The 24,826-nt window shown below is 48.0% G+C and overlaps 1 long non-coding RNA gene across 2 annotated transcripts in view; it reads left to right on the top strand.

Moving 5' to 3' along the window:
* Positions 1–24,432, top strand: part of LOC121060055 — a 31,589-nt gene extending 7,157 nt beyond the window's left edge. For both annotated transcript variants that reach the window (XR_005814731.1, XR_005814732.1), the window contains exons 2-4: positions 4,473–4,585; positions 18,971–19,156; positions 22,707–24,432. This is a non-coding gene — a long non-coding RNA (uncharacterized LOC121060055). The remainder of the gene's footprint in view (positions 1–4,472; positions 4,586–18,970; positions 19,157–22,706) is intronic.
* The last annotated feature ends 394 nt before the right edge of the window (positions 24,433–24,826 follow it).

Genomic DNA, 24,826 nt, shown 5'->3' with positions numbered 1-24,826 from the left:
TTCAGGGTGGAGACTGAAGGTTTCTCCCTGTTGCCCTGACTGTTCTGCCTGGTTCTGTTGGTAATCTCCGCTATTCTGATAATTTTTCCTCACGTGTTAAATCACATTATATTCACAATTGTAGCAAGCATTTTCACTGCTATGATCTAGTTGTAAAGTTACAAAGGAGTCACTTTCTGAGTGGTGTTTAAAACTGGCAAACACGGTTGTGTGACTTGCTTTGGGGCCCCAGCAGTTATTCTGGGCCTCCTTCTCTGTTACTCTCCAAGTTACATGGTTTCTCACACACATGTCAAATCCTCCTGTTTGAGCTGGTAGCATTTTAAATACTAGGTTTTAGTGCAGCACAGACCTGAGGTCCAGAGCATAGAAGATGAACAGCCGCTGCTTGCGTTGCTCCTGTGAAATCCAGACCTCTGACCTGTGAGTCTAGTCACTGCAGCTAGAGAAGTTACCCAGTGGAAAATATCTTTCCCCGGGACTTTGCACAGACAGGAACCTCCAATGAATGGACCTACAGTGGTGACATTTCCCTCTGTACCAACAGCTGAGCCCTGCTAACCCCAGGGAAGTGCTCTGCTAAGAGAAGCAGAGACTTCCAGGAGCTGGCATGGTCACAAGGGAATTCTTGGTGGCACAGCAGCATTGATAAGGGACCGGGCATTTTAACAGAAGTTGGGAGCACAGATGTAGCCAAAACTGCATTAACTGATAAAAAGAGAAGTGCTTCTTAACATACTGTGTAATTACTGTGAAACTCGTTGCCACAGGAAGCCATCGAGGCCAGGCACTTAATAAGACTCACCAAAAGGGTGGGCACTCGTACTAATGGCAGAAATATGTAAAAACATGTTAGCTAATGATGACAAATTTTGCTGCAGGCTTATTAAACCATGCCTTTAAGCCAGTCTTTTCCTGGTAGAGTCCAGAATGACGCTTAATCTGAGGAAGGAATGAGCTGGCAGACGTTGGGTCTGATGCAGTTTGGCAGCCCCTCTGAGGAGTGGTGAGTTTGACAAGGACCTCATCGCATTACAGCTCTGTCACTGCGCCTCTGCCCTCTGTAGCAGAGAAATCTGCATAGTTTGTGATCAATAAAAGTGGGAGCATGAAGGTGAAACCATGGTTTTCTTTCCCCTAAAGAGGAATGCATTTCCCAGATCATTACATTTTTGGTTCATGCGCTGAGGGTTTCTCTCCCTGGGAAGTTTATACAGTAGATTGAATCTGATCATTGAAAAACTCATCTGGAAAACAGGTTAGATGCGAGTATGAAATGTTCCCCTCCTGACCTGCTTCCCCCTCCTTTCTTCTGTGTACCCTAAGGATGCTGAGGCTGATGGTAGGTTTAGCAGGTTTTAATTATCATTTACTACCTAGGTGAAGTCTCAGGCCTCTCTTTCTGGATTGATCTCCAGAGAATGGGTCTTAAATTCTCATTATCTGCCTGAGATGAGTGGGTGGTCAAGGCACATTTTCCAGTGAAAGCTCTGGTTTTCCCACATGCCTCCTGAGTTACCAGTTCAGTGTCTGAGGGCTGATAAGTCTACTTTTAGTAGCTGGATTTGTCTTCGTTCCTGCTTTGGAATTGAGAACTTGGATTTACCTGTTCTTCCCTCCATGCTTACCTTTCAAGAGGTAGGTAAAATACCTGTAGAGATTTGAGGGTTCCCGAGTGGGAAAGCAATGACAAAATAATGTTTTTGCAGCCGGGAGTGTTGCTTGTGGGAGGAAAGCTGTGCACTCTGAGCCTTCAGATAGCATTCAGACCAGTACATGCAGTTGCAGAAACCATTTAATCCTGTGCAGCTGCTTCCAGCTATAGCAAGGGCTCCATTTCACCCAGAGACTTTCTGTCCCTGTGCTCCTGAGAAGTTTGGCATCCCTGTTTAACACCACCACAGGCAGCTAATTCATACTTAAAGGCGATAACCTGGGTGGTGATGAATCCAGGAGGTGCCTGCATGTGTCCAACTGATTGTGTACGTTACAGGAACTTGGTCTGATCACAGACACACAACACAAGATGCAAAAGCAGGGGACTGGATGCTGCTGGTGTCTCTACTAGGGTCACACTGATGCAGTGAGCTGAATGGGAGACAGCTGGAGCTTGTTTGTTTTGGGGGTGTAAATGGCGTGGGGAGCAGAGGTGAATGTGAGCAACATGTTTAGCCCTCCTGGGCTAAAAATCTGCAGGATCAAATCCTGCAGAGGCAGGCAGAAGGAGAAATGGGTGTTCCAGCTAAATGCAGATATTCCTCCTGCAGGATGCATCTCAAACATCCCACCTCTTGCTTACTTTCACCTGGAAGAAGTTACAGCTACGACTTATTTTTGCTGATCATGCACCTCTGCAGGGTTTGGCACCAAAGCATGTACAGGCATGGAGGAGATGGCATCCTCTGGGCAGGGACAGGGGGGCAAAGATGAGGCTTTGGTGGGCAGGCACCGAGGAGGAATTTAAGGCCGGCAGCAGGAAGCTGCTGAAAGCTGCTCGCACACAAAAGCAGGCCCAGCCTGCACCAAAATGCTCTGTAAGAGTGCTGGAGGATAGCTAGGGTTAACAAGTGAAAGCTGCCCTGCCTGCTTTTATTCCCTGCACAGCAAACACTTGTTCTGGTTATAAATGGCTCCATGAAGAATTTATTTCTTTTGCTGTTTCTGGGTTCTGTATTCCCATGTTTCTGTTTTCGAGCACAGAGGGATATCACTCTTGCTTTGTGTTCTGCTGTCCATCTCCTTCCTGTGCTCTCTTTCTTTCCCTCCTACAGCAGAGCCATTTAGGCATCCATAAAACTCCAATAAAATTTCTCTCCCACGTACTTCTGCAAGAGCAGAAAAAATGTCTGCTTCACTTCACAGACATTTTGATGTGGGGGGAACGGACTTTATATTAAAAAAAAAAAGTGAACGGTGAGTAAAATAACAAGCACAGAGAAAAAGAGCGGCTTTCACAGAGCTGATGTACTCCCACCAGCTCACCTTCAGAGCAATTATGCCATGTAAATCTCCCTTTTGCAGGAAGAGCCAAGGAGAGCCAAAAAGGGCACCGGGCATTTCGGCTTGTGCCCTGAATAGAGAAATAACCCAAGTATTAACACAGCTTGGCCGCGGGCCAGATGCCTGTGCACGGAAACATATTTAAACCATTGAATAAGCAGGGTATAAACAAGAATTTTCAAAGTTTGGTGCTTTTTGCAACTCCAGGCAATGAGAATTAGAGTCTACAGTTATTAAGTTCCCATCTGGTGGCTTCTTTATGAAGGAATGATATTTGCATGTTTCCAGCAGAGAAAAGCTGTTTTTAGCTCAGATAAAATGGAACATTTTGCGACGGTATGGGAAATAACAGATGATGCTGATTTTAGCAACTGGGGTTGTAGGTTTCACCAGCTGCCCTTTAAAAAAAATTATTTATCTTTAAGTAACGGGAACCAATGTTTTTCCTAGTACCCTTAAAACCCAGTGACTTGGAAGACTTTGGTCAGAGGAAATGGTGAAGGCGTCTTATAGAGAAAGGAAATAACCCATAGGCAGATCCATTGAGACCTCATTCTGGATACGTTTTCCCTTTGCGTTTTTTAACTTTTAATTTCAGGAGGGTGCAAGGCTGATGTAGCCACAGGTAACCACGATGCAAAAGGGCCTGATTATTTTCTTTCTTGTAAGAGCAGTTAGCAGGAAGGATTTGCAGTCGCTGCACCGCATTGCTACTGCGGGGTTGTTAGTATTCCAAAACACACAAGGCAGGAGCCGCATGGATTAACCTAGGAGGAAGCCAGTGCCTGGCTTGTTTTGAAATATCCTTTTCCAACACTGCAAACTGAATATGGTTCTGGAACCAGACACAGCTTTTCAAACCAGCCTGCTCACCCGCTGCCAGCTTAGAGCCTTAAAAACTATAAATACAGCTTGGGCAACAACAGAACCGCACCGCTGCTCAGACACAAGCGCTCTCCCACCCAAACAGCTGCTCTGCTGTCACCGCCAGAGCCGGGGGGGCACGTAATGCCCCAGAGGAGCTGCAGCTTGGGGACTGCAGCAGGAGGCAGAACCCAGGCTCAAAACAGGGTTAATATCCCGCTCCCCACCCTGAACTGAGCTCAGCAAATGCAGTGTAATTAAGGGTGGAAGGCATGGTGTTTTGCTCGCAGGCGATGAGGTGTGTAGCTGCGTTTTAGGTTCAGGGATGGACACGTCCATCTGAATGCGCACGTGCACCCTATCTGAAGCCTAGCAGCCTAGGCATAACGGCTTCAGTATTGCACTACACCACACAGCTCCAAGGGCGGTATTTTTTATAGTAACATGATGGCTGGTCTATCCCTGAGTCTCATCAGATGAGATTACTAACTGGGGTTAGCTCGTGGTACCTGGTCCTGGAGTAAAAAAAAATGCTGCAGCGTAGGGCTGCAAAAACTGCCATATACTAGTGAGTATTTCAGTTAAACTTTTCTTCTTGCCTCCTCCAGGGTTTTCTGTTGATGGATAAACACAAGAAGCAACAAGTTGGAGGTTCTGACCGGCCAGGGAACTGCTCTTCCAGAGATATGAAAACCTCGACAGCGTTGGAAAGCTCAGCCAGGTATGTGCGATCTGCACCCTGCGGACTGCATCCTTCCAGGGCTTGCCAATGGAAAGTCCTGAGACACTGAACTTATTTCATTTTTAACCACAACCCAGCAGATCCCACGCTTTGCTCGAGGCTGGCTGGGCTGCTCTGCAGATGATCTTGCGATGTTATGACAGTACAGAGAGCCATTATTCCAAGTGCTTGCCAATCACCAGACTGCTGCCAGTCTGTGTCAAATGAAGCATCCCAGGCCCTGTCACATTAAATCCAGCAGCTCTTTCATTTGGAGCAGAGCGGTGTGTTTATTTGTGCTCCCTCCCCTCCTTTTGGGATGCCACACTCAATCATCTCAGGGGTTTGGTCTGCCTGTGCAAAGCTTGTAAGCACAGCGAAGCTCAGCACCCCTTTAAGGGCCTCTTACACTGGGGCAAGCCATGCTGTCGGGTTCTTTGCTGTGGTATTGCTTTGGAAAGAGATGGGTATAAATAAGGGGCAAAGCATGAAATATTGGTACTGCAGAGAGCGTGGTTCCAGATCAGTCCAGTGAATGTCCTTGGCCCTGCCATGCACGCCAGTGCAAGGGCAGGGTGTCACAGCCTGATGAGTTAGAATCATAGAACATCCCGAGTTGGAAGGGACCCATAAGGATCATCAAGTCCAACTCCTGGCACCGCACAGGTCTGCCCAAAAGTTTAGACCACGTGACTAAGTGTGTTGTAAATGAGAGCAGAAGATGCAGAGTAGTGGCACGTCTGCTTACACCAGTCAAGGCACCGCCATATCCCTGCCTTGAAAATGGGAGGGATGAGGAGTAGACCAGTCTCCGCAAAGAGAAGATCAAGCCAGGTAGCCTGCTGCAAAAAAAAAATAAAAATAAAAATAAAAAATGGAGGGATGGAAATGAGGATGTATCCTGACCTGAAGCCCAAAATCCACCAGAGCTTGCTTGTTTTGTCTGCAAGCATTGCGGTACTGGGCTGGACTTTTCCAAGGCGGTTCCCCCACTGTGTTTTCAAGAAGTCAACACGCCTGCCCCTGTGAGCTCTCTGTGGAACAGCACCAAGCAGGATAGTGCTGCAGCAGTCATCTGGAAAGCGTGCAGTCACTCTCAGAGTGTGGGTTTCCTGGCTGCACAGGTGACCCCGTGAGGCAATGGTGACCCCCTGAGGAGAATCGTCCCATTCATACACAGGCTGCAGGTGGAAGGTGCAAAGAAAGGTTTGTCCAAAATGGGGAAAAGAAGGCAAAAGGATGATGAGCTGGCTGGAAACAGGAGTACAGCCAGGAACCAGGGTTCTGCACATAAAATGTTGTTCTGTCAGTTCGGATTCCCCTGTCCCTGCAGGAAAGCTGCACGAATCAAGTCACTCGGTGTAGAGGTTGTGAAAACTGGTCAGCTTCTGTTGCCTTCATAGCTTGGGAGAAAAGAGTGGTTTGTCTGATTTATTTTTTTTCATTTATAATGCATCTGCAGTAAGAGGTGATTCATTTCTTGTATTTGGTGTTTAATTTGCCTTCTGTAGGATATGAATTCAGATGTTGTTATGGTTTTGCTCCTTTACCAGAATTAAAAACAAAATGCACAGTTAAGACAGAATTCCAGTTCTTCCAATCATTTGACAGAATGAAGCCTGCAATCCAAATTAACTGAGTTTCCTCATTACTGTTGTCACTTTGCATGCTGGTTGAGTTCTCTTGAATTCAGCCCTGATCCGTTACAAAAATATATTCCTTACCTCTCTTGCAAGGAGCCCCCAGGCAGATTAAAAGCAAAAGAGGTTTTAGCTGTGATCTTTTCTCCCCTTGAAGGAGTGGCTTTTATCTGTGGCTGTTTGTTTCACAAGATAGTTTCTGGTTATTCCATGGTTATTGTGAGAATTGACGGGGAGTTTCCCAGTGGATGCATGGACATCTCTTCAAGGATGCCTTCTGCTTTTAAGGACTTTAACAAAACCTTACACAAATCCCCATTTGGTGTCACTCCCATACCAGCGTCTCATTAGGAAACTGTAATGATAAATCTAGCTTCGTTATCCAACATATCTAACAATCAGCCCAGTGACATCCTTTCCTTTCATTATACAGAACAGAGATTGACTCATTGGGTGACTCCGCGTTCAGTTGAAACCACGTACAGTAACTGGAAACCCAGGGAGACTCTGCAGTCTCCATGGAGACAGCACACTTACAACTTAATGTGATCAACAGATGCTGCAATAATCTTGAAAGATGGAGAAAATGTTTCAAACCGAGTGTTGTTTATGGTGGTTCAGTGGATGTTCAAATTTGCTCTGTTATGACTGGGCTCCATCTAAACGCACAGTCTTTTGAAAACACACAGACGTGCGTATTGAGGGAGAGATGTCTCATGGGGATAAAGCAACTAGGAACTGGGCCGCTGCTTTTCATTCCCAGCATCCGCCCTTGCGGGACGCCACCTCAACTTCCACTTCTATCCCAGTTTATCTGTAAAATGGGGCAGTCATCCAGTTAATAGCCCCCGTATCTTTTATGCTCTGGGGTAATTGTAATGAGATGAAAGTAGGAGGATTCTGATGAATGAGCCTGCAGTCTCAGTGAATTGAATAGGAATCTCCCTCCGTGCTGTATGAGCTAATGCTGTAGCTGACATCAAGATTTCCAGAGCAGGGTTGTTTGTTTCATTCTGTGAAACTTCTGAATGATCGCCTCCTACAGAATTTTATAAGCTGTTGTAAAGAGATGACCAGGTTTCTGCCTGCTGCTCTCAGAGACGGGTGCAGCTCCCATCCCAGCTGGACCCCTTGCTTCCTCCCCAGGAGCAGGGAGGCACAGTCTTCCTGAAACAGGAGGAAAGGCACACAGGTGCTAGTCCCACACCAGAAAAATTCCCAAGGTGTAGCTATTGGAAAGGATGCTCTAGATGTAAGTACAGGCACAGAAAGCCTTTGGTTCCCCAGCTGCTGGGAAGGTAGAAATTCATTCTGTACTTGCTTGTTTCTTGTTCTTTCTCTAAGCATCCTCTGCTGGCCACTCGCAGAGAGAGGCTGCTTGGCTGGGCGGACGCTTGCTCTGAACTCCTGTTTTGCTGTTAAAATCTAGTGGCTGTGGAGAGTGGAGGGATTTTTTCCCTCGTTCATTGAGTTTTTCACAGGGGAGAATTAATCTTTAATAATACGGTGGCATTTAGAGCTGTACTAGGTGCTTTACAGACACATGTGGAGATGCAATTACCAGCTCAGAAACAGTGAGAGCAGCCTATAAAGGAAAGATGACTGGATTTATAAGGAGGAGACTAACAGCTGTGGCGGGACTGCCCTCGAAATCAAGGAGGCTGGTCAGGGTACCTGTCTGTGCCTCTGCTGCCACTGCTCTCAGCCTGCTGCTTTCGCTGACGTGCCGAGCTAGGGGAGCATTCTGCAGTTAGGGAGCACTCAGGCTGTCCCCTCTGCTGGCAGAGTCCTGTAGCTGAAACTCCGCAGGTGGGCAGCAGTTGGTGACTTCTGCTATGAGGCTGCATTAAGGAGAAGGCATCTTGTCAGTCTAAGCATCCTGCTGGAATCCACCAACAGAGCCTTAGCAGAGTATGTCCGAATCCCAGGATGTCCGAATCCCAACTGCTGTTTCTTTCCTCCCCTGCCAGGGCAACCTTCCTTGCAAGACCGTTGCTCAGCCAGGCTGCTAGGCTGGACTCTTGCCCTTGAAAAGGTGCTCAGCTTTGAACTTCCCCCTCCTGCACACTTCTGGGGCAAGAGTTTTCAGGTAGAATCCATCCGACGCTTTGGGGGCATTTTCTTTCTCAGCCTTGGAGAGATCCTCACTCACGCAGTCCAAGCCAGTCGGTTCTCCACCCAGCCGTTGGTTCCAAGGCACTGTACACATCCATGCGAGGAATCATAACCCCATAGCGCAGCCATAAATACCAGCAAGGATTATTGGTCATGCTCTGTCTCCAAATATTGTCAGGAATGTATCTCCTTTCAAAAACAAAAAAAGGGCAGGATATGTAATTCAATGAATGGAATTCCTCGATGAAGTCCCAGATGGGCCTGTAAGATCAGCCTGATTATTTTTTGAAGGCTTGGTTGCTCCGAATAAGACTGAAAATTGAATTAGCTCTGAGAGACAGCCTGGGCCAATCACTCAGGGAAGCTGAAGGACAGCTTATTGATTTTCATGTTTCAGAAAAAATTAAATGATATCCCTTTTTGTTATTTAAAATGCTGCTTAAGCAATTTAGTAATGTGATGTTGGAGGCTCAGTTCCAGGCTCTGAATCGGAAGAAGGAGGGGGAGATTTCCCTTGACAAGAGAGGTAGGTGGAAGGAAGATTTAGTGTAATTGCCTTCCCTTCCAAATAATTGATGGCGCCAAAAGAATGGCTATATTTCGCCAGCCTCCTCTCCTGCATACCATTTATTAAAGATATAATAATTAATGATGTAAATAGTTGATTTATAATCAACAACACTGGTAGTTAATTGATTTTTGTGTATGTGCGCAAATTTATGATGGGAAGATACGTACAAGGTGATTACACTGTCCTGCAAGGCTGCGGCATGCCCGGGGAGAGGGAGAAGAAGAGGTCTGGTCAATCTCAGCAGCTGGATTTTTGGTCATTTCATTGGGAAATTTAACAGTTTTCCATCCCTCGAAAGAAACCGGTGTTTGAGGGATCCCATCGGTCCAGAACAGGGGTTCCTGACTTCCAAGGGTGTGTGAAAGGACAGCATCTTCCAGGCACAGCCATGGCTTTTAGTGGGAAATGAGCTCTGCTCAGCTGCTTTGGTAGGGGCTGGGTGGAGAGTGCCAGGCACTTCCCAGCCCTCTGCAGTGCTTCCTAGATTAAACCGTAGTGCATGATTTCTCTCCCCCGCTGCCCCACCCCTTCCCTTCGCATTGTTTCAGGGAAATCTTTCAGAAACAGCTCTTAATCAAATGAATGTGCTGTTATAAATAAAATACCTTCTCCTCCCCCTTCTCCCCTCTCACTTCAAATCTTGAACCTGTGCCCAAGCAGGAAAATGGGAATATTATTTTTTTTGTTGAAAAAGGTGGCTAGAAGATGTTTCATGTCGTGCCCCTATTTCGAAGGTTCCCATCCCATATGGGGAACATCTTGAAGGCATCTGGGTGATCTTAGCCTGTTATTGTGGAGGGAGAGGTTTGGTGTGAGCAGTCTCCTTAAGCTTATCTAAAAGTCAGACCGAGTGGTGTGTGTTTTTGCCAACAGAGGGTGGAAATGCCCTTCCATCCCAGCAGCTGCCAGTGTGGGGACAGAGCTCTGTCCCTCTGCAGTGTGGCTGCTGCTGGGTTTGGGATCAGCCACCCGTCCCCTTGCTGGGCAGGAGGCCCACACATCAGGCCTGGCCTCTCCCTGGTGTGCCACGGGCAATTCGGGAACTCATGTGGGGTGTAAATCTGTCCCGTGCTGCCTGAAGTTCCTTGACCTTCAACTAAGACCTGAGCTGCCTCTTCTCTGTGATGAGTCGACGCTATTAATTGGAAATCCAATTCTGGAGGATTGCCAGGCTAATGCTGAGCAAGCATCGTTTGGCTCTGCAGGCAGGATATAGGACATGCCTTGGTCTATCTATAGCTGGGGAAAGTCAGCTTATTCTGCCTCATTGCAGGTGAAAAGTGGGGTAAGTGTGTCCGGGTTCCTACCTCACCACTCTTGTACCTCACATAGTTTCATTTTTTTTTCCTATTACTAGCTTTTTGCAAGATGAGCTGTACCGCAGAACTGCCAGGCAAACACTGATGGTTTTTTTTAACCTGATCCCTATCAGCACATGGGGCAAAATGGCATCAGTCCTCTGCAGGCAAGGCATCCCATGGAGCTCCTTCCAGAGCTGGTGCGGAGCAGTCAGGGGTTGCCCTTCCACCCTAAACAGTGACCTCAGTGCAAGACCTTTTGCCCCAGAGGGGCTGATCCTGCCCTCCCATGACTGCAGAGGGAACCACGATTTAGAGCACGGCTGGGATCTGCTTGGTCTGGGGGCAAATGAGCTGCTCCTTGGAGCTCACCTCTCGTGGCACATGAGGAGATCACGCTCCCATGGTCTCAGATGGGGATGCTTCAATTTAGCCTCAAAACGAGAAATGTTTGTTGAGCTGCCCCTTTGGGGGATCCTGTTGCCTTACATCACCCAAGGGGTATTAACAAGATGCTCAGACCCTGGTAAAGAGCATCTCCGATCCCAGAAGCTGTGTTTAGCAGAGACCTCGCAGTCCGAAAAGCAGCTTTTGTTGACAACTGAGCTGAAGAGTGATTGATGCCATGTGTCGAACAGCAGAGAGCAGGAGGTGAGCAGCAGGGCAACCCCTCTCCCAGCCGAGAGAGGCATCCGCTCAGGCCAGTGCTTGGCTGCAAGCTCCAAATATATTTGTGATTCTCCCACTCTCCCTATTTCTTGATCCCAGTGTTTAAGGATTGTGCAGAAAAGAGAGGCAGAGGACAGGCTGCAGAAAGCAGTGCAGATGGGAAAGAGATGATGGGGAGAAAGCGAAGCTGGACAAAGGTTGGCGTGGAGGACAGAGCCGAATGCCAGGCAGGGCCCCAAGGCTGGTGACACAACTTCTCTGCTACATTTTTCATGCAGATCCTTTGCCCTCCCTTTTCTTAGCGTAGGTTGATCTATCTTAGGGATGTTCTTCCAGTGGGTTTGTGCATGCCCTATGGTGTGGGGGGGTAGGGATGTGCTCTGGTGGTCTGAGAGGCAGTGGCAGGCTGTCCCGGTGGTTGGTCCTGGGCTGAGCTGCAGCGCAGCCACGTATCGCAGCATCGCTGATCAGCACGGAGATGTGAGAGAGGCTGACAAGGGTTATGCTAAGCCAGAGCTGATCAATTCCAATCTGATTAATACTAACTGTTTATAAAGTGTGTCAGACCCAAACGTGCGTCCAATATTAATTAATCCTCCAAACTGCCCAGGGAAGTAGGGAGGAAAGGAAAAATTGTGTCCCTTTCTAAAGAAAGGAAGCAGCTGGGAGTGATTGATTAGGTGGCATTTGGGTCTTGGGGGCTATTTCTGCTTCTGTGTTTGTCTTGGACATTTGTAGGGAGCTTTGGAGGGCAGAGTCTGTTTGGCTTTTGAGTCTGTGTAGTGCCCGGCACCGAGGGAAGGTCCCCATGCTTGGGCTCCTCTCCAGGAGGTGCAGAATGACTTAATTCATGGCAAGTCCCTTTTGAGTTGTTACGGGTTTCCCTGCTGCTGGGCCTGTGTTCAGAGAGGGGAGATGTCCCTGGTAGGATGCTGGCTGTCCCCTGCAGGTGCCTCGTTCCAGCCAGCGGGCACAGCAGGGCACTGTGGGTGCATGCAGGGCCCCACAGGAGCAAGAAGACAGCTGATACAGGACCGAGCTCTCTACAAGACCAGCAGAGGTAAGGGCAGGAGATGGGACCATTGCTTCAGACACCAAAGCCAAGTACAGCAGCTCGAAGGTGAGGGAACCCTGCTCAGTCTGGTCGGTGCCAGGGAGATCCCGATGCGCTACCAGCACAGGCACAAAAGACCCTCTCTGCTCCAAAGGCTGCTCCCCTGTGCAGAGCCTCTGTGCCTCTTTCCAGGTATGTTCTCTCCCATTTGTATCACGTTGCTGGGAAAGCAGATGAAATTGTAAAATCTGGGCCTTTGTTTTAATTTCAATCAGCCTTTTGATTGATGCAGTAAAACCACTGGAAGCCGCTGCTGCAGCCATAGCTCTGCACTCCCCACGCAGGGCATCACATTGTGTGCCCAGCCAGCTTCGAGGGTTCCTGGCAAAGAGCTTCTGGTCCCTGCAGCTGGGAGCAATAAGTTTTTCAGCTGCTTTGGCTAGATGCAAACAAGTTCCAGGGCCCCCATTTGTCACCATGTGTAGCCCCAGTGCCTCGATGGGGATGTCAGAGCAACAGCACCTTAAACAGCCCAGCTGAATCCACAGGAATCCCTCCAGGGTCTGGCCCATGCTCTGGCCAGCACTGTGAATAAACAGAGTACTTTCCTCCCCATGCCTGGAAATGCAGGGCCTTTCACAAGCACTAGAATTTGCATAAAACACTTAAAACTCACATAAATAAACCTAGACAGCCAGATCTTGCAGGAACCAAATGAAATCATAAAGCTCTAGATTTTAATTAGTCTCTCACCCCTGCTATATCAAACGATCATCATTGCTCATGTCAAACTGATGCTTATTCTGGGATATTAAAAAAAAAGTCTGAGTCCCCTGACAGGGCTGAGGGATATAAAGGTGGAGGAGGGAGCTGAAAGAGCCATATGGGCCTGAGCGGTTCCTGGGCTGTGGTCTCTCTGGCACAGAGTTTGCCTAGAAGTCTCCAGCACAGATGGGCTGGAATTTCCTTCCATTTCACGTGAGTGTGGTGGGGACAAGGCAGGGAACTCTACGGAGGGATTTGCACCCCAGGATAGCCCCAGTCCCATGCGTGCTCCCAAGGAGCAGAGCAGGGACAGGGGTATTTCTGTGCCTTGGGCAGCCCTGGCCTGGAAGCAGGAGCTGTGCAGTGGGTCCCAAGGAAGCCCCAGCCGAGGGGAGCAGGAGGCTGACTGATGTCCCTTCCAGATGCTAGAAGCCTTTCGGCATACAGAGAAGGAAGCCTGTGGGGTTTTTTTCCACTTTACCTTCATGCTGCCAGCCGTTCAAGCACAGGTGCTAGTTATGGAGCTGTTGTTAAGGGTTATTAAACATAAATTTTTTTCATTCTCCCTTTGATTGATGCCTTAATAGATTCCTCCAGATGTGATAAGGTCAAATTTAAATTTAATCATTTTTTCATTTTTTGTTAATTCCTGGGTGATGCATAAACACACCAGTGTTGGGAAGGTGCAAGCAGCTGGGGAGCCTGTGATAAGTTTTGCTCTCTGCTTCTGTTTAAATCATTGTAATGACAGGCTGGTGAACTGCAGGGTTCCACAGCTTTCTAGGTAAAATCTTGAGCATGGAACCTTTCTAGATGAAGAAATTCCTATAAATTAGTAGAAAATTCATAGAAGGTTCTGGAAAAATCCTGTTTGGGAAAACCTTCTGAGCTCCTAGATCCAGGAGTTCCTGGAAAGCACCAGAAAATTTCCGCAGATCTTTCACAGAACAGCATCAGATCTTGCTCTAAAACAGGTCTGAAAAATAGCACAAATATTTGGGCGTCCTGCTCTCAGCTCTGCAGCTGCCTTGTGCAGTTCTTCTTTTGGGAAGTGACATGGAGTTGTCTCAAGCAGGACCTTGCAGAAATTCAGGTACCAGGTGTTGGTGACCTCTTTTAAAAGTATCAGCCCTGATTTCTGCTTGCCTCAATTCTTCCGCTCGTGGGAAGGTGATGTGTTTGGGGAGAAGCCCCAGTGTGGGAGGGTGGTGGGTTGTGGTTTTTTTTTTTTTGAAGTACTTAGTCATTTGGCCACAATGACACCTTCCAGTTCCATAGATGTTGGTAAAACAGAGGAAGCAGGAGTTGCAGTCAGGCTCGAAGTGAAGTGCTAGTGTCTTCAACAGCAGTGTGATGCTTCGGAACACCCCTCACTGCCTTTGTTTCCTGCCTGGGAACAGAGCAGGCTCTGCTGCAGGACTCTGCCCTTTGCTGCTCTTCAGCGGTTGGTGGCATGGCTGATGAGAGCATACGCCTCTCAATTATTTTGTGAGGTCTGGGCTGGTTTTCAGCAACACTGGTGTCTGGAGTGATGTGAATGCACCAGACTTGGCTTTCTCTTTTATTATTCTCGCTCTTTATCTCATTTTGCTTTGCCCACCATTCCTATTGCTTCCATCCAGCAGGAGGTGCACACAGAGGGATGCCGCAGGATGGCTCCTGCCTTGCCAAAGGCAGGAGCAGCTCTCGTTAGGCTGTTGTTACCGTTGTGTTAGCTGATATTTTAACAAACATGTAGCTGTTAAAATGCTGGTTCTCTGCGCCTTAATGCGAACAGCAGCACAAGAGACACAGCTTGTGAGGATTTGTTTGCGTTAGGGACGTTTGCAGCAGGTTAGGCACCATGTGTCGTGCTGCCAGAGCGTGCTCATAGGGAAGGGTCCGTGCTGCAGGTGAGATGACTCCAGGGACCAGGGGGTCTCTGAGGGGCCTGGCCTTGGCCAGTGCAGGTGATCGGTGTCTTCAGGGGCCCATGATACTGCACTGATAGTCCATCCCCTGCTGTGGTTTCAGCTAGTCCTAGCACCGCTCTCCCAGGTGGCACAAAGGCAGGACTCATGCCAATAGGTGCTCTGGCTGGTGCCAAGATGAGGACTTTAGGGGAGAAAGGAGGAGAGTTCAGCTATATGGAAACTGGCCAGACCACGCCATTTACCCTCACAGACTGGTTTTTGGCCTGTTTTATTCAAATTGCTATGTGAATAGCTGCAGTGGGGAGGAGCTGTCAAGTGTAAGCCAGCTTTTGGTGGACTGGGCCGTAGCAACTCAGGGCAAACACATCGTGTTCCTGTCAGCACAGAGGTGATGAACATGGCTACCTCTCAACTCCACACAGCCCAGGGACGGTGCTGAGGCCCACTGCGAGCACGGTCTGGGTTTAAGTACAGACTTGGCTCCTACTTGACTGTCAGTGTAGACACATCCTTAGTGTTTTCATTGCTGGGGGAAACAAACCCTTTGGCGTGTGCTTGCCTTCACACCCTGCACGGATCCAGCTGTCTCTGCTTTCTCTCTGCTCGCAAGCAGATGGCGGAGCGAGAGAGGAGATGCCTCAGGTGAGCTGGGCTGGGAGACACAAGTGTGAAGAGACACATCGTTGCGTTGTCAAAATATTGGGATGTCTAGTTTAAACCAGAACAGAAGGGATTGCAAAAGCCACCGGCTCCCCTGGTAACAGCGCACGGGTCCGCGTGTAGGCCGCGAGCCGGGGGAGTACGAGGAGGTGGGGGTTAGCGTGAGCTGCGGGGCTGTGGGTGGGCTGCGCGCCCTGCAGGCACCCCTGCTCTGCAAACAATAACAGGAACATTTAAATGCCATAAAGCTCGTTTTATCAGGGAGATGGTTTGTACCGAAAGCGGCTGTTGTGCACGGTTCCTTTGATAGGTCTCAGCAGATAGCACCAATTATAAAATTATTAACAAACGAATGTGCTCCTTCGCTCCAATTAAATGATAAGAGCTAAAGCAAAGAGGCAGATTTTTATCATTATCAGATTACAGGCCCATATTGTGCTGATAATAAAGTAGGCACTTTCTGATATGCTACCTCCAGTATGACTCCTTAGATTATTGTTTGGCTGTAGAAAAAAAATATAAAAAGAATTTTGCAAAAGCAATAACAACGTTGGAAGTGTCTTTATCACAGGCCGTTCGAGGGAGCGTAACAAAGGGGCACAAAATGACTCAGGCTGATGGCAGTGAGGATAATAAGAGCATCAGGAGTGGGGAGGGTGCCCACACGACTGAGCACTGGGCCAGAACATCTCGAGGCAGTTAAGCGAACTCCCTCTTAAGGCTTTATCTCTTTCATATAATCAGGGAGGCAGTCTTCTGCAGCGTGTGGAAAAGTGAAAAGATCCACAGGGGGAGGAAATATTTGATATTGAAAGATCTTACAGGGGTGGGAGGAGTGTTTCCCTCCTGTTCATTTCCCCCTAGAAAGTCTGGCAGGATTTGGGCTGTGGTTACAAATGCGCGGTTCCTTTTTCACCAGCTGAAATCTGATGTTTCAGAGGTGATCAAATGTAATTAGGCAGCGTAGTACTAATTCGGATGCCATGTGATGTGTTGAAGGAGGGGAATAGCAACTGCATGGCAGGAGGGACAGAATCAGTTTCCCCTTCCTGACCCTGAAGCAATCATATATAAAGCCCAAGAGCTGATTTTATTTTCCTCTCTGCAGGGGAGAGACAGCAGTTTAAGGAAGAGTCCTACTCTGCATTTGACTCTACGCCTCGCTATGTGTTAGGTTGTTAGGCTGGTAAAATATGTAGAAGATGTGATTCCCTTCCTGTACTGGCATAAATCAGAAGTCACTCTAGCTGCGCTGATTTACACAAGCTGAGGGTTTGGCTTAACAAAATTATAACAGCATAAAGCTGGTGAGGAGGAAAGGTCAAGCCCACCGTATCTGTCTCAAAGCATGGTGATATTAGCCATGAAATTGTGATCATGACTGATCAGGGAACCTCATCATTAAGTGACTAATTATTATTAATTATTATTTATTAGTGTAGCACCAGGGAGCCCTTGTCACGTTCATGTTAAGCTCCCTTGAACTTGGATCCACTCCAAATTTTCTGAAGTCCTTGAGTCTGCAAAACAGAGCTGCTGATCACCTAGGAACAGGTCTCGGAGTTTAATACTCCTGGGACTGACAAGTCTCAAAGGAGGAGTGCTGTAACCTGTGTATTGCTTGTGGCGGGTCCTGAGAGAAGCCCAGCAAAGGAGAACTGGGAAATAATAATGCGAAAATGGTGAGCTGCAGTTAGACTTCTGCTGAACTCGGGGATGGTTTTTTGTGTGTATGTGTGGCTGCAGGCTCAAGCGCTTCTAATTACCCATCCCTAGTGATCAGATCAAATTATCTCAGAGGGCTAATTTCAATGAATTTTGCTCTCATTTTCACCGATGTAAATCACAACTCCTCTGCTGTCAGTGGAGCTGAGCTGGATTTACACCCAGCGTAACAGAGGCTGGAAAGCATCTGCACTGAACTCCTGCCAGTTCTTTTCTGAGTCTGCCTGCAGAGACTCCAGAACCGAGTGACATTGGCTTTCCGAGGCATCAAAGGGCCACTTGAAAGGCTAATTAATGTTATCTCTGTGCCAGATCAGGGACGTAAAGGACTGTTTTCTTGTCCTGATGCAGCACCAACATGTGCGGTTTTACAGCCCCAGCCTGTTGGCTGCTAATTCTGCTTGCGTTCACTGTTATTTACAACCCTGTACACAAAAAGGTCTATTTTATTTATTTGTATGTTTTTGCTTCCCGGGAAGATCTTCAGCTGTGAGCTGAGTCAGCAGGATCTCTAGTCAAACGGCGAGCCTCTTTCCCTACAAGATACTGAAACCCCGTGATGTTTAGCCTGACGGGAGAGAACTTTGCTTTCAGTGTGCCACATCACTTTGTTTCGCCTCCCATCTTTCCCTGCAAGCAGGAAGCAGCCCTCTTGAATGTAATTTCTATTGAAAGCAAATGGTGTCTATGTCTGATTAGTTCTGGCTTGAGGCTGTATCAACAAGCTCACTGTTGGTCCTGCATTTGCAGCCTGGAATATTTTAGGGCACTTGAGTCTGACAGATTCATGTTTATTACATTAAACCATTTTATCATTGACTCGCCAAAGTGTTATTCTCCAAGCTGGAAAGAGGCAGTTAAAAAAAAAAAAAATGGCAGTTACACCTCAGTCCAAAGTGCTGACAACAAGGCCAAATCCTGCAGCCTTCACTTAGAGCCTTAGAGGGGCTAATTCTGCTCTTGTTCAGGATCTCATTCTGACCCTGCTGTAGTGAATGACAAAGCTGTGGTACGAGAAGGGCCAGGCAGGAAAGACTCCTCTGAAATAAACAGAATTTGATTGAGACATGACACTGGGTAAGTGTGAACCAGCAAGTTGGGGTCTGTTGTACAGACCAGAGGCTCTGCTGGTGTTCCTGCACAAGACGGTGCAGGGGGATTGCCCCAGCTTGTCCCTGTCCCCATGTAACAGATCAGGCCCCTTCTCCTCAGGGAGCCACGGCTGTTTCATAGCACTAACATCAGCAAAACCTGTGTCAGCAAACAGGGCTCTCCAGACAAAGAGGGAGCTGTGAGGGGAAGTGCTTTTGCTGTTATTTTTTTCTTTTGCTAAGCCATTTCTCGCAGTGCAACTGTACAAACACAGTAAGTCACCTTTTTCCCCCCAGAAGTCCAGGGCCTCAAGGATTCTGTTTGCATTTCCTCCCTGGGGACAGGGTTTCCATTACACCAAGGCCTCTCTGCTTCACTCTGGCAGCCTACAAAGGTCTTGAAAGGGTTGGAAAATGTCCCCTGCCAGCTTCCCTTGCTCAGGAGAGCTCCCTGGCTCACACGGAGCTGGCAGTGGGCCTCAGTGTGCCGCAGAAGCCTCCACCCTGTGGGGAATCCCAGGGGGATGAGCTGTGGGCTCTTTCAAAACAAAGGTATACATTTCAAAACATCCTGTGGAAGGGAAAATACCATCAGCAACCAGAAAACAGTTTTGAAGCAATCAGGCTGTTCCGTTTAAAACCACCCAGAGTCTGGCAGCCTCCTCCACTGTTTTTCTTTCTTGCTTAACATCTAAAAGTCTCTGAGGAATTTCCCGGTACATTTGCTCTGCTTCACCACAGGTCTCCATAGAGCGTCTCTGTGACATGCACTGTGTGGCCTGACGCTTGACTTTGTCATTCTGCCCATCTTGTCACTCTCATAGATTAATCAGAATAATTCTTAATATTTCCCAGAAGTAACTTCTGCCTGGGTTCTCCTACAGGTGTTTTACCAATGTTACTGGCAGCTGCGCACCATCCCAGCAAGACGAGGGAGATCGAGGTGCTGAAAGCAATTAGAAGTGAGCTGGAAGTAAAGCATGCTAACCTAAGCTACCTGTCCAGAGTTTCCTTGTCAACAAAAGCAAAATATACAAACTCCAGAGGAGAGACGTCCTGTATCATGGGGGGTGAGTAGTGTTTTGGGGATCAGAGGGTGAGGGGATGCCTGGAGTTGGTTAGGGCAAATGGCTGATGTATTTATCTGGAACTCCTTGGTACGTGGGGTTCCTGGAACTACGAGGGAGGTGAGTCCTTACCCTTGTTTCAGGGATGTGAGACAGCTAGAGAAGTGACAGGGGGTAGGATGGAGAGCAGTGGAGCTGAGACGTGTCAGGCTTCCCGAGTTCCAGGCCAGTTCCTTGTCCATTAAACAGCACAGCCGTCCTTGGTGCCTGTGGACTGTCTTTCAGTCCAATACTCTGTTCACAGTCCAAGGCATTCTCAAATTTAAGGAAGAGACGATAAAATAAATGAAAGCCGATCAGGAACTAACATTCTTTAAGATCGCACCCAGTAACCCTTTGTTTAGCTAACCCGGTCTTTGAAGAAACTGGCTGCACATCTGAAATGCGTTTGCTCTGTAGACAGATAACTGTGAAAGTAGAACCCAGTCTCCAAAGAGCTTTAAGCTTTCTTTGAAGAAGGCAACTGACTACATGTCATGCCACATAAGACATTAACCTTTAAATGTTATGCAGATGACTGGGGAAGGAGGCCATTTGTTACAGGAGGGGAAAAAAGAGAAAGGGTGGTTTTGACTATGCTGCCAGGAGAGCCAATTCCCATCAGTGGGTTTGATGCATTGTTTCATAAGTAACAGTGTTGGTTTTGTACGGGAGCAGCTCTCAGAAACCGTAATGTTTAATGCAGAATGAAATGTGTTCTAGGAGAGAGAATTTTTGCAGCCGGTGAAGCAGGATGCGTCTCAGAGACTCTCTCCTTAATGCTCTCTGATTCTACAGCAAAGGCATGGTCTGCTTTGTGGTCCTTGCATCACATGTAGGTCTCTGCACCACAGACCATTTCTGGGATATTTTTGTTTTCAAAAACTGTTGCCATTGTGGAAAGCAAGCCAGAAAGCATACCTTGTGTTGTCCTGGGCAAGAGACATTGTTTTGTTCTTTGGTACGTGTTCTATTGAAAACAAAAGTAATTTGTGCTAATGTAATGTGCTATTTGTGTGCAGAAAACAGCACGTGGCATTGAACGTATTGGAAACTAACTGTTGGTGGGATTCTGTATTTATGCTGATGTGGTGCACCAAGTTCTGAGCATAAGGCAGTTTCCCAAAGGCGATTATCAAGACAGGCAGCGCTGCTGTGAAACTTGGTCACCACCCTCACTGAGTCCTGTGAGCTCCCTGGGTGGGCAGTGCTGCCATCAGTAGTCCAGAAAGCACGTTGCTGCTCAGCGCTCTGTGCTCTGCCCTCTGAACTGTGGTGTCAAATACTGTAGATGGCTCTTGTGGGGAGGAAAATTGATGCTAACATAGATGTAGAAAGGCCTGGCTTTTGGAGCAGGGCAGAAGCCCAATAACCTAAAACAGCAGCTCCAACCCTTTTGTATGTAAGCACAGATCAGAAGCCTGTTCCTCTCTCTTGCCTCCCTACAAGACACACACATGGTTGTGTTCAGCTGTCCTTCTCTGCCCCTTTTCTCGTTACCTCTTGAAATTAAACTGTGAATCCCCTCCTCCCTTCCCCTTCTCAAAGTATTCTCACTCAGGGCAGCTTTGCATTTCCTTTCTGTTTTCAATAGACACGTGCTTACTGCAACTATTTTATCGATGAATAGCAGTTGAAAAACTACTGGTTTTGGTGTGGTTTATCCCAACCCGTAGTAAGTCTGACCTTCCCGTTAGAGATTGCTCTGCTTCGCATGCAAGAAACATTACCAGAATGTTGCTTTGCCTTCTAGCACGTTTACCTCTCTGTGGGCATTCTTGAAGCACTAGCTATTATGGCTATACTGCTCTAGCACAGCTCCTCCTAATGATAATATTTTTCCTTTCTTAAAACAACTTCAATGACCATGACTAAGTACCCAGCAGGTCAGCTGGGAATAATCGGGTTTCTGCCTGCATCTTTCAAGCAGAACGAGGCATCGTTGGGTCTCTGCGTCACACACCCAGGCTTTGGGGGAATCGCCATTAATGGCTGGGAATGTGTCTTGGCTTTCCTCTTAATCTCTTATCACAAGATTAGCTAATGTCTGCAAAGCCCAGGAGGATTGGGTAATGATAAGGGATCATCAGGCGAGATGGGAAGATAAGCATTGTTCTCTAAGAAACCAGCCTCCCAAGGAGATAATTATCTCGTGCTCTCCATCAGTGCTCTGCTCGCCCCCATCCCGGAGGCCCTCTGCACTGCGGCTGTTGCGACGGGGCACAGCAAAGCAGCAGCAGGGGAGCGAGTGCCCCTTGCAACCCTACCGAGAGCTGCAAAGTCCCAGACTTCGCGTGAGGGTGCAGCTTGTTTGCGAGCTTGCTTGCTCGGGGCTTTGCACGGCCCCCACAGCCCCTGGCTCCAGGATCCCAAGTACCACACGGGGTTTGAGATGACCCACTGCGTGCAAAGGACAATTGGTGTTTTCAGCCCCGCTGGTAAAAAGAAGGGAGGAAAAAAAACGCGTGGGGGTGGAAAAGCCCAACTCCTTTTTTCTGTGCTCTACAAGGTGCTAGAAAAGCAGAGCAAGCATCCTGCCGGATGTCTGTGTCGGTACAGGGAGCAGTTTGAGACATTCCTTTCCATCAGCTGCTTGTAACCTGTCTCAGCTGAGTCGTCGTCGCCCACGGTGTGTGCACATTCCCAGCTGCTTCGCTGCAAAATGAGACGGGTTCCTCTAATCCGCCTCTCCCCCTGACTGTGTCTCGGGGCTCCCTGGGGCAACTATTTCTTCAGAGACGGTGTTTTGACGAACAGTGGTTTGTATCCTTGCAAAACAAGTGCCGGGTCTCCAGCAGAGCAGGACCGCCCACCCTAAAACTGGTTTTGAACTGTGCTGGGATTGGAAGTGGGTTCAACATTCCTCCACTTTTTGGTGTTTGCAGCGTGAGCCCCAAAGGAGCTTTGGAGAGGTGCTGGCTGCCAGACCACACCGTCTCCAGGGCAGCGTTGGGTCTGGGTCATCCCTCTCGTGGAGCCAGGGGGGACTCCAGCACGTAGGGACGCGGTGGCACGGAGCGACTGCCCGGCACCCAGTGCTGCTGCCCGCTTGGCAGCTCCTGCTCCTCCTTCTTCCTGCACTCCCACTGCTCCAAACGTGGTTAGCTCAGATTTACACCTCGTGAGGCACTGTCTGTGCTGCTGAGTATCCATTTCATTATCTGCTTGTAATTGTTTTGTCTTCCCTGATCTTTTGTTCACCTGTGATGAGTGTACAATCAGTTTTGCTCTCCTCTGACATGAGTTACATGCCTTTTGAGCCCTGACTGATTAAACTCTCTTCCTTCTTCAAGTAAATTGGTTCCCATAGAGCTGTCCACTAGTGTGACTCCATTCAGTGTCTGAATTACATCTTCCCAGCTGACAGATGGATCGCTTGAGGGTTTTGTGGTCATTGTGCTAGCCTCAGAAGTTTGTGGATGATTATATTCCCAACCTGGTCAGCCAGCTTTTGTTTGCTGGAACTTTTCTACTCTAAATATTGGTGACTGATGCCTGGTCTCATTGTTCTCAGACTACTGGAGCCTGCTGCTGCGAGGGAACATTGCTGTGTTATCTGATAGTTGTGAGCAGCACGTTTGGGCCCCTTCCTGGCTGATGTTACTTACTGCCAGCATCTGCCTCCAACCTTCACTGCCTTGCAGCAAGCAGTGGCTGCCCAGGCAGGGATGCAAACCAGCCCACGCATGTTTATGTGCAAAATAAAACTAAGTGGACTTGAAGGATGCTGCTCGAGAGAGACTGCTTAAAGGAGGAAGACAACATCCATAGGTGAGGTGAGGACAATGCCATGCTCCATCCCATACGGTTGTCCCATGCAGCCTGGCTGTCCCTGTCTGGCACCCTCTCTGTTGGCAGGGTGACAGTTAACGTGAACAGCTCAAAGACACTTTGCCAACAGGGGTGGATTAAACTCAGCTTCATTGCTGTCAGGGGCTTCTCTAGCTCTTCCCTGGCTAGTGAAAATGTTTGGAAAGTTGGCCAGTGGGTGTATTAATTGGCTTGTGTGATATTTATTTGAATTTTAATTGGATGAGAAATCAATAGAAATAACTATTATTATGAAACTGAATAATGAAGCAGCAGTAGAATTAGTGACCCATTTTTAGCAGAAAGAAATACTTTTTTATTACTTAAAACAAGCTTAAATTAACAACTGCAGATAATGGTTCCCCAGAGTTAGATAAGGGGTTAAGGATCATTGCTCGCAGCGATGACAGGCTACTCACTAAAGTTGGTGAGTTATGTTTCAAGGTTAGGGTTTATAGCTCGGATATATTGTCTCCAAGTGAGTGAAACTTGGTTGACTGGCATGCCAAATGACTCACAAATTGACCTGAAAAATAGCTTTGCCCCCTGCAGCCCCTGTTGTGTAAATGATGTTTTGGAAACCTCCGATTGTGTGGCCAGTTATAAGATTCATCTCATTTGAAGGAGAAGTGGAAAAGATGAGTGTAATCTGGAAACAAAGGACCCTGTGCCCCCAGATTTTGGCACAGGAGCTGAGCTGCTGATGCCAGTTGAAAGGCTGCTGTCGCTCGTTGCGGCTTTGGGAAGTGACGAGGTCGACACCTTATTTCAGAAAGACGTTTCTCAGCCTGGCCCTACAGCTGGCAGCGTCAGCACAGTGGAGGGGCCGTGCACGAGGAATGAGGACGAAGTTGCCCTGAAAGCTTTAATCTTGTGAAACCTCAGCCCGGTTCTCTCAGTGCCTTGAGCCTGCCTGAATATGCATTAGATCAGAGCAATGCTACCCACTGATGTTCAGGAGGTTCGGTGTTAATGGGTTAGACACGCTTAGATTAGAAGTTGAGTTTCGGTGCAGTTCTGCCTCACCAGCAGCTTTGCAGGGCCAGATGAGAATCCGTTTGTGACAAAAACCTAAAAATATCAAACAACTCTGGCAAACTGACTGGCCCTTTATTGCGAACGATGTCGGGCCCTTTGTGGAGACATTTATCCCAGCACTGATTGCCCGTGGCCAGCCCAGTCCAGGTGCCAGAGTCCAGCTGCAGGGCACCAGAAAATCAGTCACATTTTCATCCAGATGTCACCAAGGGGAAGTTTCTTTCATGTTTCTGTCATATTTAATGGTGTCTGAGCTTAAAATAAACCTACTAAAGGCTCGGCTTCACCTTGGATTGCTGCTCCTCTGTAATCATTTACGCTGGTAAAAGTGGTGTAATTCACATTTCATTTATGCCCACGACACGGTACATGCAGCAGCAGGGGAACCTGGCCTCTTTTCTCGCTGGAACCTTTAAGGTTTCCAGCTCCGAGTGTAATTGGACACTATTACAGTGTTTTATGAGCCTTGTTTGCCTGCACTAAGAAGAACAAAAAGTAGTTCTTAACTCAAGCTAAAAGAGCAGGGAAAACAAAGCAATTTGGGTTGTAACTTAAATTCCTAATACTAATTAAAGCAATCGGGTTTGCTGGGTGCATCGGGTAGACGTACCCAACGGGGTGATGTGTGCTCCCTGGCACCACAGCCCCAGGAACGGGCTGGGGGCCAGCTGGGAGACCCAGCCTGGGATTTCGGTTGTCTCTCTGCTTTCACCAGGGCCCGTAGGCTGCATGTTACAGGTTGCTTTGCTTGGATGGTGTTTTGGTTTTTTTTGAGCGAACCGTTAT

This window comes from Cygnus olor, chromosome 26, assembly GCF_009769625.2.
Source record: "Cygnus olor isolate bCygOlo1 chromosome 26, bCygOlo1.pri.v2, whole genome shotgun sequence".
NCBI lineage: Eukaryota > Metazoa > Chordata > Aves > Anseriformes > Anatidae > Cygnus > Cygnus olor.
Note: the sequence above shows the minus strand (reverse complement) of the source record. Positions and strands in the feature narration are given on the sequence as shown.